This window comes from Passer domesticus, chromosome 3 (genome assembly GCF_036417665.1).
Source record: "Passer domesticus isolate bPasDom1 chromosome 3, bPasDom1.hap1, whole genome shotgun sequence".
Taxonomy (NCBI): Eukaryota; Metazoa; Chordata; class Aves; order Passeriformes; family Passeridae; genus Passer; species Passer domesticus.
Window position 1 is genome coordinate 35,200,542 of NC_087476.1, and position 13,940 is coordinate 35,214,481.

Genomic DNA, 13,940 nt, shown 5'->3' on the forward strand with positions numbered 1-13,940 from the left:
ACAATTTATGAATGCAATATTCATTTCCTGAGGTGGGCATAAGCAAAAACCTCATCTGAAACTTAAAACCAACATGTTTGCCTTCACTAGTTCCCTTAGTTTAACTCATTGATTTCATGTATTCTGGTCCACTGCTAAGACCACATCTGGGAAGGACTCACTTTTTCAGTTCTCCAGATCACTTTTACAGGGAACTCCTTGTATAATTGCTTGCTCTGAGATTTGAACCTCAAGGGCCAGCGGATCAGATTTCACGTTTAATATATTACTGGAGAATATCAAAATAATCTACTTGTTTAATCTTGATCATGCCAGCCGATTAACACTTTGACACCCTGAATCACAGATGTTAACTACTACAGGGTAAGGTTTCAGAAGTGTACACACTGTAATGAGGCTTTGTGAAGTTACAGATCTAGGGTTAATGTATTTGCTTAAGCATTTACAGTACACAAAGCAAGGCTGTAGCTATCAAAAGATAAGTTGGACAACATTTGTACAAAACTCCCATTGTAGGTGGGGGTAAGTGTCAAGATTGGCAGGAGCTTGCTGGATGGGATGGGAATATGCCCCTGGGGGAGGTGACAAAGTGCTTCTGATTTCTCTTTTAGGGGCTTCATAAGTGAAGCAGGAAGGGTTCAGTAATAACAATTCAATTTAAAAGAACACATGGATCAATGGCTTGTAAGGGAATCTCAGTTTCTGATGCATCTCCTATGTAGAAACACTGGCAGTAGTAAACAGCACAAGTCCCCAGACCTGCGAGGAACACTTAAGAAGTGGCTGAGACAGGGGACATCCCATAATGTCCTCAGTTATAGCTGGTACAACTGAAGACCAGATTGTATTGGGTTTTCTGACGTACTGGATCAGCTTGCTCAATTTGTAGTGTTGTCTCTTCATCCCATCAAAAGCCCTATTGATATCAATGACAATTTACAAACATAACTTGACACAGCCCTAAAATAATACTTTTCTGAAGATGATGTTGATTATTCTAAATTCTCATGGTTTTCACTTAGTAAGTTTACTGACACCAACTGCATGGTTCAGTAAATCATCTGAGGATCATTATAGGTGTAAAACACATGACAACGTATCAAAGAAATGAGACAATGGGGTTGACTCTGCAATCCATATTGATCCAAACACCTATTCCAAGCTTTATTCATCTGAATCATACTTGTTTAAGAAGAAACCAAAGCTGGGAGGCACTATATAATGGTCAGGTTATCTAATGTGTGGGACGGAAGAGGGAAAGACCTGTACTTTGCTTCTTCAAAGAACTTTTTCAGGATTCCCTATCTGTCCTGAGGTTGAAGAGAAAGCTGAAGTATCCTACTGTAGGAGATGTCTCTCCAAAGAGTGGACAATATGTACCTGAAGGGGTTAAGTCTGACAGCCTGTCCACTAGCCTTCTCTGCCTGTGTGGAAATCCTGCATTGCCATATCCATTTTCCCCATTTTCAGACATCTGAATCAGTGGACAGTGAGTAGGGCAGGAGGTATAGTCTTTCATACAGTGAGTGGGGGGCCAACAGGGTGTTCCTGTGTCTGCTCCCCCCACTGGGGGAGTGGACAACAAACAGAGGTCTCCAACCATCCCTTATGCCCCACTAGATAAATCTCACCTAGTTGAAAAGCCAGTGTATGTACCACTAAAAAGTTAAGGGGAGAAAAAACACTGAAACAGGGCTGATCGTCTGCAGGTGTCCACTGTTCCACTGGGAAGGAAGCAACCAGGATCCTAGGAGACCTGGTGACCACCAGCTGCTGAGAGGCCCCTTCTTCTTGTCCCTGGACATCCCACCAAAACACTGCTGGTGCCATTCATGCAGGGCATAGTCAGCTGAGGAAAAATGTCAAGAGTCATAGAGTGGCCACTTCTATTTCTTTTCCAATATTTTGTTTAGCTGCCTGCAATAAAAAACCATCAGCCTACTTCCAGAAGTGCATATTTCTATTCTGTGAAATACGAGCTGCTCCTGAGTCCTTGATCTCTTTTTGCATCTAAGAATTCTTAGTTATTCCCAGTTTACCCAGAGAATTGGTTGGCATCTCTAATGTGTGCATGATACCCGGCCCTGCTGCTGTAATGCCTCTGGCTCACCGCATCCAAGGGCTTTCCAAATAAAAAACTAGGACTCCAGTTATCCTTCATTAAACTTTTGTATATGACCCACTGCTCTCCTAGGGCAGCATTTTCTCTTCTTGATGACAATTAAGAGCGAGGTTTGCAGAACTCACCAGTGGATTGTTTCTGTTCTTTTTGAAGTAAATGGTATCAGATTTAAGCTAAATCTGACCATTAAAAAAAAGAATTCTAAAAATGGATAAGCAAAAAACTATAGTTTCTTGAATGTGCTGTTGAACATAAGAGTTTCTGTAGGTTCTACTCTGGCAACATACTGAGAAAACTACCATATTTCCTTCACGCAGGGAAACACTCTATTTCTTTATTTCTTCCCACTTCAGTGGCAGGCAGAGATAGATTCCATGTATTAAATAATAAGTAGTTTTTGAGGTTTTTCTTTTTTTTTTTTAAATAAATTATTTTTGGTCAAAAATACAGCAAAACACCAAAGCCTTTGTTGCAAAAGAGAAAGGATACAATCATTTGGCTAGGTCTGTTTACTATCCCAAGGGCCATGATAAATGCAAGTTACTTAAGGAGAAGGAAAAAAAGTTCCCCATTGCATCTCTCAAACTCTTATTACTCTCCCAAACTTCTGCATTCACTTTTTGAATATATTTCCCCCCTCTTTATTAGACCACAGTGCCAGAACTCCCACCTCACACCTCTGGACTCCGGACTTGGCAATGTCATAAAAAGAGATCCATCAGCCACCACCAGATCTGGTCCAAGAAACCAGCGACAAAAGAAATATGTATATAACCAAAATTGGTTCCTTGGGCAACAAAAGAAGAGCAAATAGGGGTGCAATGTACACTACATTTTTTAAAAACTCTTTTTGGAGTAAAAGTATTTTTTCCCATTCAGTTATACTACAAATATGACACACTATATGGGAACATTTATCAACGAATTTCATAATCCTTCTGACAGAATTTACCACTAAGTTGCTGCTGTTGTTACAGCTGCAGGAAGACTAGGGGCCTTGATCCAAAACTCAGTACTAAAAAAGATGTGGGAACTCAATACTAGGAATTATGTGGGAACCTCAGCCATGCAGAAGATCCAAAGAGGGAGAAGAAGGATGTCTATTTACCTCTGTTTGTGCCTTTCCAGAAGAGTTGGAGGGACACTCCAATTAGAACAGGTCAGAGAGCCTGGCATTTCCAACTGATGTGAGTTTGTTCTGGGTATAAATACCTTGGCAAACTATTTACTGCAGTAGCAAATTAATGTTATTAAAGCAAACATTCCTGGCTGCTCAGGTGGTGGATCCAACCTGTAATCAGCTGAGCAGACACATGTACCGCAGTTCTCAGCAAAGGCTGGATATTGATCCCAGCTACTTGGGCTTTCAAGCACCAGGGAAAGAAATGAGTGGTACAGATGCTCAGGCAGCAGAGGTGGTTATAGGGGAAACGTGATCACGTTCACTGAGTTGCAGTTCAACAGTTATGTTGTGACCACTGTATTTTTAATGTGACCATACATCTTCAGTTTTCAGCATGCATTGGTAATGTTCCCTCTCAACCTTATCTCACTCTTGCCAGTAAAAGCAACTCTGCCTAATCCTTCTGCAAGGGATTGTAAAGTAGTAACAAGGGCCAGGTCCAAGCAGCTGGGGTAGTCCAAAGCGGGTGTGACAGCACCATCAGCTTTTTTCCTGCTCTCTTTTACTTCCAGGATCTCTGCATAACCTGTAGCTTGCTCCGGGGCTCAACTGTGGAACAAACCAAACCATCTTCTGCAAAAATCAGCTACAATACAGAGGTGAGACTGGTTCATGCTGAGGTTCCATTCCCTTGGAGTGCCAGTGGGAATGTGAGACAGTTTCTACCAGCAGAGATCTGGCAGGGATTCTCAGAGCTGCTTGGACATATTCTCTAAAAAACAGCCAGCATATCTGAGAAGAGAGAGTAACTTAGCCTGGCATCTGTGCAAAATCTGGTGTCTCAGCTAATCTGGTGTGAAATGAAAGGATTTTGCTAATGGTGGAAAGGACCAGCAACAATGTATGTGTATGATTAAGATAACAGTCTCTGACAGTAAATGTAAGGGAGCTCTGTTCCCTCTCTTCCAACACTGTGAGTTAATAAGAAAAAGTATATGGTTCTTGTCCCTTCTCCTTCCCCTAAGCCCTCCTCATGGTTGGCTGCCAGCAGGTAGCAGCATCCCAAACTATGTCACTATTAGCAAATTTAAAGGGACTATCCTCAAGCACTGAGGTCAGGAAAAGACAGAGCTCAAGCTCTTCTTGTACTCTCCAGAAGAAAGAAGGTGGAAACCTTGCATTTCCTTATTTTAACAATATGTAAAAGCAGAGATTTTTTTTCTCCTTGAGTCCTGTATAACAGAAATTTTGGGTACAACAACATAGTCCAATGAAGCTGGTCAGCATATGGAGGCAGGTCCTTAGCCTTGCAACCTCAGGATTTACACTTCTAAGTAATTTGTTGAAAGATACTATGGTGGATGGTAGCCTCACCAAAAAAAAAACAAAACAAAACAAAAAAACCAAAAAACTTTTTTGGCAATATTTACTTTGCTCCTCTGCCATGATTTGGAGATGTCAGGACTGTGCACACATATCTTGAGGTTTAGCTTTTTGTTACACACTACAATGTAAGAAGTGAGATCAATGCTCATTAGTTTGGTTTCTGTGGCGAATGCTGAAATGCATGAACAAACTGTAAGCATGTCAGCTGTGTTTGTTTAAGGATGTTAAACATAGCTCTAGTTTCTAAGGACAGACATATATCTTGTCCATCTTTTCTTCTGTCTTCTTGTAGCTGCTTGGCTATTCTGGAATGGCTTAAACTATGTGAAGAAAAAGAAAATAAAGTGACACAGGAATCAAGAAACTTAGGAGGATGGAGGAGATCCTTTTTTCCAAGATGCATACTTTTTTCAACATGAAATACCTCATCATTCATTAAAAGTTATCCTCAAAAACATGAATTGGAAAACCAATGGCTTATTCACTAAGTTTATACCTATGGCAAAAAGCAGTTGTAAATAGATTCATTTATTTACTTGGTGACTAAACTTTGGTCAAATTCCGCTTGGAGTTACATCAATGTGAAGTTGGAAAGACTCCAATGAATTTTCAGTGAGAGCAACTTTTCTCACTCCCAAAAGATCATTAGATTCCTTCAACACTTATTCTTTATTTTGCCAAGATAAAGATTCAGATGTTTTGATTTTTCAGTTCCATTTCTAGAATGCAGTTTTTCTATGTTCTGGCAACATATGGCATGAATATGTTCTTTTCTATTTAATACAGGAAAATTATTTCAAAGTTCAGACTTGCTTTTAATGCTTTTTATGCCCTTGTAAATGCTTTAATTTTTTTGATTGCCTTCTGAGCAATGTCAAAAGCCAGGACCAAGGGGAAAAAAAAGACATTCCACTGAAGCATCTTCCTATTGAAGTGTTGGCATGCCTAGTATAGCAAAAATTTAGGAAAGGACCATTTTCAATGTTCACTTTGTTGGACAACAGGCCTGCCTTGGTAGAAGTTTCAACAATGAAATTATTGTACATATATTTGCTTTAATGCCTCTGTTGTTATCATGTTTTTTTAAACAGTGGTGTTGGTTATTGCCAGATGTCCTGCTCAACAATGCTTCAGCACACATGGGAATGCTTGTGATGGCCAATCAAGTGAGCTGGCAAAACAGAAACAGATGGCCATGGATGTGTGCTCTAACACATCTTTAATGAAACTGGGCCCTTGTGTAGATGGTTACATTGCACTAATCACCATCTTCCTATCCTAGGCCCTGCACCTCCAGTTACGGACCATCTAGTGTCCTAGTTCTGCATTACAACTTGTTTGTTCACCTACTCTAGTTTCAGCTGCATGGGATACTACCAAAGGATGGTCCAGTGCAAGAAAAACTGCTTGAAAGAACAGATGTAAATCAACCACCTGGTTTGAGAAGTGCAGAAAATGGATAGAAACATGCTAATTATTTATTTTCTGCCTTTTACCTCTTGGTGGCTTTTAGCAAATAACACTGGAGCCATGTTTGGTTGAGCTGCAGTACAGATCTGATTGTGGTCCAGTATTACAGAGAGAGCCAAACATCACTGGATGATCTGTGAGAGCAGGGATGTGTGCCAAACCAAACCCTAGCAATACAGCTTCCCTTGATTTTCCTGGGACTCTTTAGCTAAACAATTGGCTTCAGGTGCAATTAGATGGGCTCAGGAAATCTTGCAAGAAAAGCTGATCAGTCAGTACCTCCTGCAAGGTAATTGTATCGTCTTTCAGTTCTTCCTTGTTTTGGCAATCAACTCCATATTAATTCCTAAACTCAGGAGACTCTGGGGTGAGCAACATGCTTTGTCTCATCTATACAAAGGCTATGTATGCTTAAATATAAAATAATTTTATTAAATATAATGTTTAAAAAAGTCACAAAGCTCCAATCAAATACCCAAACCCCTTTCATTAAGACAAATGATGGGTCTGGAAAGGGATAATAACTAAGAAGCTTTTGCATATGCATCCAAAATCCAAAATTCACTCAGGGATTCAAGTGTTCTGTCTTTCCTTGCAGCCGCAAGAGCTAGAAACTACTGAGCTGTCTGAGATTTTGGTTATGAAGGTCTCCACAGACACCCATAGGAGGCTCACAGTAACATGGTGAATGCCAGATAAACACAATATAGGAAGAAAATGTTCTGATTTATCCTCTGTTGGACCTCCATGGGTGCTGTTGATTTTGCCTTTGTAAAGGCAACAAAGTATTTCAGTATTGCATCCAAAAGGTTAAAAATGGACATGGATTTTCAAAAGATTGTTAAAATGTGGGTGGGAGGAGGGATAGAGAGGTCCCTCCTGCGTTTGATGGAGAGCTACACAAAGCTGGGGATTGTGGTGGGGAAGCTGAGCAGGCAGATCTTGAGGGACACCATGCAGCATGTCGAGGTCCACACCCTGTGACCACCGAGAGCTTGGTTCCCTCCCACCTGGTTCCATCATACCAAGGCACAGCTCTTAATGCTCTCACAGTGCACTTAAGGTAACCTTAATGTTGACACCTCAGCATATTCATCCCTCAATGTGCCCATTGGGAGATACCAGCCATTCCCTATTCATGTTTAAATTAGCCAAATAGATTTTTCTCTCCTGTTTAGTGCTTTATGAAATTTTCTTCCCAAACTTACTAGGAAGTTTTATGCAAGGGTCCCCTCTGTAATTTTAAACTCTTCAGATTTTATTTTTTTTTATATCTTACAAATGAGCAAGAGAATCCTTAAGCCCCACAATAACATTTATTTTCAGTTTATGTCTGGTATAAGCTTGTTTTCAGACAGACATAAATGGATGGTATTCTTTTAAAGCATGTTCTCAAACCCTCTTTGCACTTTTCAAGTAAAAATGGCTCATGTATTTTTGGAAGAGTGCAAACAATAAAATGCCAGATTTCAGTTACTACTCTTAGTATATTTAGCCATTCAGCATACTGTAATTGGCTCAAACAAAAGCTATTTCAAACAAAACCCAAAGGATGATGAAATAAATCTAAAATGTCAATCTTTCAAGATTTGGATAAGTTTTAATAACATTACAGAAATTCCAAAGGTCTCAATTTGGAAATAACAATAATACCAAGTATAGGCAATTTTTTCAGGGGAGAACTGATACAGTAATTTGTTTCTCTTAATTTCCGTTTTGGATTAAGTCTTTCAGATTTCATGTATATATGAAATATATAAATAATTTATATTTTATATAAGTATAATAGAATATATATATATATGGATATTACAAATATATTCTTATGTCTAACCTTACTTAAGGAAGAAGTGGAGTCACTAATTCCATGTATAATTAATTGTATTTATATCCTGGCTTTTTACACTTAAGAACATGGCAGTATCTGCTCTAGTACTCTTCTGAATTCCTTGATGTTCTCATCTGCTCAAACATAAGGGTCTTTTCCTTTCCTGCAGGTATCACTACTCTGGGTAATTCAGCCTAGACCTATTAATTAGATTTTTAAACCACGAATATATTGAATCAATGCCAGAATAATACCATCCATGGTGATGATAATGCCCTATTCTGCATAGCTGCCAAGGATAATATTTGTTTTACCTCTGTTATTCCAACACTGCATAAATGACTACACAGCTTTTTCATAAGTATCTTGGAAGCAGCATCACAGTGTCTTGGGAGGGCTTGAATTTGGTGGTGGATGAGTGGACTTTCCATGCTTTGTACTCAGCAGGATGCTGGGTAGGTTCAAATTTGCTTCTGAAAATATAAAAATACCACTCAATGGAAAAAAGAGATACCAGAAAACACAGTAAACTCAAAGGATTTGATTTTTTACAATTCCAGTTTTCCACTCTGCTACAAATGGTAACCCCTCAACTGTACTCTTGCATCTAAGCCAAGACTGGAATCTGGGTCAATTCACTTCTAAAGCATTACCCCAAACAATCCACATATTTTCTTCCCTGTCCTTATAATCTTCTCTATTTACATGTTGAAACTGTACTGCTAAGAGTTCCTTCTTTCTTATTAGTTTGTTTAATGTAAGGGAAAAAATGTATGAAGGAAAACAGAGAATGCTCCGTACTCCCATTTCGCAAGGCTAATTTACATTTCCTCTGGATGCTTTTCTAGTTTTGACTCTGATGGCACAGAAGTTTAATTTTTATGTGTTATTGCAAAAGAGATCTAGAAAGGTGGAGCAACAGGACATTAGCATGATGAATATATATTGACAGCTAATCAGCAGTGAGAACTTTTAACAGAGCTGAAGAGCTGTTGCTCAAAGTTGTGTAAAACTGGGTTGTAGGTTATGAGAAGAGAAAAATACTTCAAACCATGTCCATACCATCAATGTAGAATGGGATTGTCAGTACCTAAAACATTATTTTCTCTTGGGTAGCCTGTAGCTCACTGGTGCTGATGCTTGAGCAGCTGCAGCTGTGTCAGAGGCTCCATGCTGGGTTCTGAGGCATGTCTGGTATTGACCTGGTCACACTGGCTCTCCTAGCCATGGCCTTTAGCTTCAGTTACAAAAATACAATTGATCTGAAGGACCAATTTCCTAAATTTCCTACTTCAATCTTGTGGGGCTTCAGTCAGATTCTCAGCACAGCCAGAAAATAGCAGCCTTCCAACATCACCTCTTACATAGGCTAGTCAGAAAATTACATGGTGTTTCTTGGTGTTTATAATTGTCTCCTGCTCCAAAACTTGAACTTCACATTGTATATGGACAGCCAAGTGACTGCTGGGCCCTCGATATTCTTGACCACCCACACTTGCCATGCTCCCCACAGACACAGAGGTGTCCCTGTCAGGACTCTGGACAGGATGCCATTTATGCTTCACCATTTGACCCAGGGCAGCACAGCATACAGCATAACCTGTGGTCTTCATGTACTATCTGTACTAAGAACCAGCAAGTATTTTTGGTGTTACTATTCAAAGATGGAAAGACTTGATGCTCTCCATGTCTGGACTAATAAACAAACCACACACAAGCATTAGTCACCTCTAGGGGCTCAGATTTTGGAGCAGTTTGTTCAAAGCAAAGGAGGAGCTCCAAATTACTTTTTTGTGAAAGCCATTGTAAACTGGAGGTCCTGGGGCCATGCAGCTTTAGCAAAGCTTCTCAGATGCAAGCTGCTGAGTGGCATCTCGCATTTGTCCTGTTTGTATTGTTATAAATTGCAACTTTTGTTATGCATTATTTGTGCTACCAAAACATTTAGAAGCTCTTGTGATGAATCAGGGCCCTGACATGCATGACAGAGAAAAGTCTGTGCTGATGGGTGCAAAAGAAAACTAATTTGGAAGAGTTAAATTATTTTCTTTAGAACTCTGTTATGGTTACCTTCCTTGTAACACCACTACCTCATAACAACACCTTAGATGCCTGGGATAGTGTTATGATGAGAGCAAGCTCAAGTATATTTATAACAAGAATAGGTCAATGGTCCAGAGGGTAGTTTCCTATTATGGGAGGTATAAAATAACTAAAATCAATAAATCTCCAGATCATAAATGTAGCTACAGTCTGGGCAAGGTTGAGAAAATTATTAGCAGAGCCTCATGATGTCTGGATATTGTAGCTTGTAAATTTATACATACATATGTGTGTGGTTATGTACACGCTTGCTATTCATCCCCCACAGAATTCATCGAAATGCTAAGAGGAATGTGCATTTGGTGCTCCTTTCAGTGCTGGTAAAAGAAAAAAAAGAAAGGGGAAAGAGAGAAAAAAAAAGAAAAGACAAAAGGGGAAAAAAAGAAAAAAGAAAATAAGAAAGAAAAACTTTAAAAAATAGGAAAAAATAAAAAGCAAAAAGAAATAGAAAAGAAAAAGTTTAAAAAGGAAAAAAAAACTAAAAAGGAAGAGGGAAAGAGGCAAGGGAAAAGAAAAACAGTAACTTATATAAGGGCCTGTATCCTTCAATTCATGGTAAATTTTTTCATATAACTGACTCTAGAGGCACAACAAAATGGTTTCATTTATAAACCAAAGGTCTGTCTGCTTTGAGGTACAAGAACTGTTGCATCTTTTTTTAAGTAGATATTAAGTCTGGTCAACCATTCCTATAATTTACACCTTTATTGTGAACTATCATCTCTTCTTACAATTCCCTCAATTTTATTCAAAGGAAAGGACTTCATCTCTTCAAACTTCAGTTATCTATAGGTTTGCTGTTTAAGGCTGATGTATTCATTTAGGCTCCCTTTGTTATCTGCCAGGAGAGGAGGCAGCTCCAGGGAGTGTTTGGTCTCAAGTGTCTAAGATTGTTTTTTCCCTAGACACATCTGTTTCTTCCTGTATTGGTTATCTAAGCATGCTTAGCTATTGGTTTCCTTTGATATTAAGCTGGATAAATCTTACCTACTGAGCCTAAATTCCTTCCTGTTTTGATGTAATCATAATTAATAAGACCTTCAAACTCCAGTAAATATGTAAAACGTGGCTGAATTGCTATGTTCATGCTTTAGTGAACCTACATTAATCTGTAGGTGATTTTTGTCATAGAATTGTAGAACTGTCTACGTTGGAAAAGGCCTCTAAGATCTTCAAGTTCAACCATTCACCCAGCACTGACAAATCTATCACTAAACCATGTCCCTGACTGGCACAACCACACATCTTTTATGTATGTGACTCCGACTCCACCACCTTCCTGGGCAGTTTGTTCTAATACTTGGCAATGCTTTTGGTGTAGAAATTTTTCCTGAATGTGCCCAACACAACTTGAGACCTTTTTGCTCTATTGATTGTTAGCTGGGAGAAGAGACTGACACCCCCTGTCCATCTGCTATTCAGCAATATGGTGTAAGAGTATAACAGGGAAAAGCCCAATATTCTCAGTTGACAGAACAGTTAAAAAATATGAGGTGTGGGAACTGTGTTTTCACAGGCTGTTTGATGTATTTTCTAGAGATGAGCTCAATCTAAATCTTGACTGAATTCAAATACTCACTAATTTGAGAAAAGTATGAGTCTTGTATTCAGATGTGAGCTTTGCCCCCCAGGCAGCTCCAAGACTGAACTGATTAGGCTGTCAAAAGACACAACTGGTTTGGAAAGCTTTAAAAAAATAAAGGAAAAACTATGGAGAAAATCATGGTGCTCTGATGTAGCCAGCGATTCCAAGGCCATAGTCACCCTTGTTTTTATTGATTTTGTATTTGCTAACCCCATTATTGTGTTCCTTTCTGTTTTAGATTTAAAAAGTTCTGTGAGAGCACAAATAACAAAGCCTGGTTTCCTGTATATTCTGCCTTATGCACCCATATACTCCTTCTGCTGCGTTAGCACACACTTTTGCCTTTCTGTTCCTCTTGCTGGTGTTCATCCCTATGTTCTCAGCAGTCCCCCATAACTCTGCTAAATCCTTCCTACATACCCATGACCCTGCCCTGGCAGTGCTTGTGATTCTTCCCTCTGGAAGCAAAGTCTCTGCTTTGCCCAGAAATGTGGGAGAAGCCAAGCAGTCATGTACCTTCTTTTATACGTTTGCCAGTGCAAAGTGCCCCATATATACAAAAGTCACCAGGAGAGTGATGAACAGGCAGATGGAGAAGTCTCACCAGCAGAAATATCTGCTGCTGTTTATTGGTTATGGCTAATATTTTCTACAACGCCACAGTGTAGTAAAAAAGTCACTGGGAGAAGAAGATACGGGCAGAAATATTTAGTAAGCCTGAAATATGCTTTCCTGTTTGCAGGGTATTATTCATTTCAAAAAAATAATTTAAAAGATCAATGATTTTTAAAAAGGCTTTAGGTATTTGTCCTAACAAACTGTTAGCAGTTATAAATAAGGAATGTGTTAAAACTCTTGCCAATTATCCCAACCAATGGAAAGCTGTGTATGAGCCTGGAGAGGCAAGAATTTTTCTAGCTGAGGCATTTTTAAAGGAACTTAGTTTAACAAGGGTGTAGAAGAAAGCATGGAAAAGGAGCCAGAAAACTTATGAGTAAATGAAATACCTCAATGTTCAGAGCCTAAGCTGGTGTTTTTAGGAGCTGTCAGAAGATTTATTAAGTCTTTTAACTTTACTACATGCAACAGAGAAATTTAAAAATTATAGACCAAATCAGAGGCCATAGGGGGACTTGGGAGAACCAGCAGGCTGCAGAAACTGCATGGCGCTGATCAGTCAGGTCTCAGACAGTCAAGGATTACCTTGGGACAGCTGTTACACTTCTCCAAATGGCAGTAATAAATTCATAGAAATGATTGCATTGTAGAAACCTGGGTCCTGTCCATCCCTATCTGTTAGGGCTACAGCAAAGAGAATGGGGCCAGGTCCTGGGGAGTGAGGAATAGGAAATAGCAGCAGTCTCAGGCCTTACTAAGTTATCTCAGTGGCCAAACACTTCCATCAAGTCTGGAGCTGGAAAAAACTTGTCAGTGGGGTATAAACCATGCATGACACTCCAGTCCCAGGAAGAATGTTACCAGGGTCCCACATACAAAAGAAATAGAAGGTGTTTTTTGCTTTGAAAAAGCATTAGAAGGGTTTGAAAAGTCACCCAAATCACTAGGAAAACCAAAGAATGCAAATAGCAGGAGATTAAAAAACAAAGAGGACAGGAAAAAAAACCCAAACCAAAACTGGAATGATAAAGCAATGTAGCAGGAAAAAAAAAAGTTGCTGTAGAAAGTACAAATGGGAAATGTATTTAAGGCCATTTAATTTTGATTCAAAAACTTCAATGAGCGAGCAGCAATAGTATCGATAACAGATGAGCAAAAATAAAAAAAAAAAAATATTATGGAGAGACCTACTGGACATTCAAAAGAAAATTAATGAATTCTGGATGAAAACTGTTGAATAAGGGACATGAATCAATAGTCCAAGGGAAAAAAATATACTGTTTCTTTGCTTTGCCAGGAAAATCAAACAACTATCCTGAAGAGTGGAAGACATTTCCCAGAGATCCACATTTAAGCAGCAGTTGCAGATGAGATGAACTCCCCCCCTCAAAAAAGTACCAACTAAACAAAAAGCCCGGTTCACAGAGAAGTCCTCCTTGGAGCAGAAAATTAAAACCATCAAAATTAAACATATTTGTCCTTTCACAGAGACTGCAAACTCAGTGGAGATCAAGAAAGCTATGCACATGGCCAACTAGTGAGCATGGAACTGGCCAAGAAAAGGTTACATTAATCTTTTGAATGAGTTTCTAATAAATGCTAAAAGTTGATAAGTCTCTGTAGTTTTTTACATAAGTCAGTAGACAAAACAGGGCATATATTACATGAAATAACACAGCATCAGATAAGCAGAAGATATTTGTGC

General features: G+C 39.1%; 1 long non-coding RNA gene across 1 annotated transcript in view; it reads left to right on the forward strand.

Annotated features, from left to right (window-relative positions):
• The window catches only part of LOC135298011 (uncharacterized), a 37,712-nt gene extending 24,023 nt beyond the window's left edge, over positions 1-13,689 (forward strand). The window contains exons 4-5 of the long non-coding RNA XR_010359971.1: positions 3,818-3,904; positions 13,533-13,689. This is a non-coding gene — a long non-coding RNA (uncharacterized LOC135298011). The remainder of the gene's footprint in view (positions 1-3,817; positions 3,905-13,532) is intronic.
• The last annotated feature ends 251 nt before the right edge of the window (positions 13,690-13,940 follow it).